At 44.9% G+C, this 1,899-nt stretch overlaps 1 non-coding gene across 1 annotated transcript; it reads left to right on the forward strand.

Moving 5' to 3' along the window:
- Positions 1-944: 944 nt before the first annotated feature.
- On the forward strand, positions 945-1,020 carry TRNAP-UGG (transfer RNA proline (anticodon UGG)). Its single transcript has one exon. It is a non-coding gene; the product is annotated as a tRNA-Pro (tRNA).
- The last annotated feature ends 879 nt before the right edge of the window (positions 1,021-1,899 follow it).

Consider the following 1,899-nt stretch of genomic DNA (forward strand, 5'->3'; position numbering starts at 1 on the left):
TGAGTCTATAAGTTTCTATGTGACTTTAGGCAAGTAACAAACTCTATGACTCAGTTTTCTCATTTATGTAATGAACATAATAATACCTTTATTATAAAGTTGTAAGAATAAATTATATAGTATATAGGAAACATGCAAAATAGGGATGATACCAAATAAGTACATATAATGACTATTGCTTTGTGTTCTCGAAAATAATAAACTCCAGTTCATATTTTTCAATAATTTGTCTTTAATGATTATTTTCAGTTCTATCTTCTTATGTTTGTCTCATGTACAATGACATGTAGCAACCACTGACATATACTTTAATCCATCTTTCTGTGTATTAATGCTGTAAAAATAATTATTTTGAATTGTACCTACCATGCTATCATTCTAACACTTAAGAAGGAAATCCTTGGATAAGAGCTCTGGCTGATTGGCTCAGTGATAGAGTATCAGTCCAGTGTGTGGAAGTCCTGAGTTTGATTCCCGGCCAGGGCACACAGAAGAAGTGCCCATCTACTTCTCCACTCCTCCCCCTTTCTTTTTCTCTGTCTCTCTTCCCCTCCCATAGCCAAGGCTCCTCTGTAGTAAAGTTGGCCCAGGTGCTGAGGATGGCTCCATGGCCTCCACCTCAGGTGCTAGAATAGCTCTGGTTGCAAAGGAGCAATGCACTAGATAGGTAGAACATTGCCCCCTAGTGGGCTTGCCAGGTGGATCCCAGTTGAGTGCATGCAGGAGTCTCTTTGCCTCCCCGCTTCTCACTTCAGATAAATACAACAACAACAACAACAACAAAGAAATCCTTGGATAAGAAATTGAGAATATTCATTTATTTGTTTGTTTCTTTCATTTGATTGTTCTTTTGTCTGTGCCACAATTAGTTAGTGAGCATTTACACTGTGCCAGGGGTTGGGAATACAGCAGAAAACATTACCATCAAAATCTCTGCCTTCTTGGCCCTGGCCGGTTGGCTCAGCGGTAGAGCGTTGACCTGGCGTACGGGGGACCCGGGTTCGATTCCCGGCCAGGGCACATAGGAGAAGTGCCCATTTGCTTCTCCACCCCCACCCCCTCCTTCCTCTCTGTCTCTCTCTTCCCCTCCTGCAGCCAAGGCTCCATTGGAGCAAAGATGGCCCGAGCGCTGGGGATGGCTCCTTGGCCTCTACCCCAGGCGCTAGAGTGGCTCTGGTCGCGGCAGAGCGACGCCCGGAGGGGCAGAGCATCGCCCCCTGGTGGGCAGAGCGTCGCCCTGTGGTGGGAGTGCCGGGTGGATCCCGGTCGGGCGCATGCGGGAGTCTGTCTGACTGTCTCTCCCCGTTTCCAGCTTCAGAAAAATACAAAAAAAAAAAAAAATCTCTGCCTTCTTATAGCTTTTATAGATTGTAGTAGAAAAAGTTGGACAAATAAACATATTTATAAGAGAGTGGTGCACATGTACACTGGAAGCAAAAGAAAATAGATTATGTGGGAGGGATCAGAAGAGAGAGAGGTGGTAGAAAGAGCACTGTGATAAGATGACATTTGAGCAGAGATGCAAAAGTCACAAGGGGAAACTACACATTGGAAATGATATTCGGAAAGCATTCCAAGGAGAGACAACAAGCATGAAAGATTCAGGCCTGAGACTGCTTAGCAAATTCCAGAACCAGCAGGGAAACAGGATTAGCTGGAAGTAGTGGAAGGGGAATGCCATAGGAGGCCAGGGCAGAGAGGAGGCCAAGTCATGGGCAACCTTAAAGGTCATTGTGAAGACTTTGGGTTTCATTCTGAGTAAGATTGGGGAGCCACTGCAGGGTTTTGAACAAAGAGCCTCTGAACATGCTTATACAGTGTGTCCGTAAAGTCATGGTGCACTTTTGACCGGTCACAGGAAAGCAACAAAAGACGATAGAAATGTGAAATGTGCACCAA

This window comes from Saccopteryx bilineata, chromosome 2 (assembly GCF_036850765.1).
Source record: "Saccopteryx bilineata isolate mSacBil1 chromosome 2, mSacBil1_pri_phased_curated, whole genome shotgun sequence".
In the NCBI taxonomy this organism is placed as follows: domain Eukaryota; kingdom Metazoa; phylum Chordata; class Mammalia; order Chiroptera; family Emballonuridae; genus Saccopteryx; species Saccopteryx bilineata.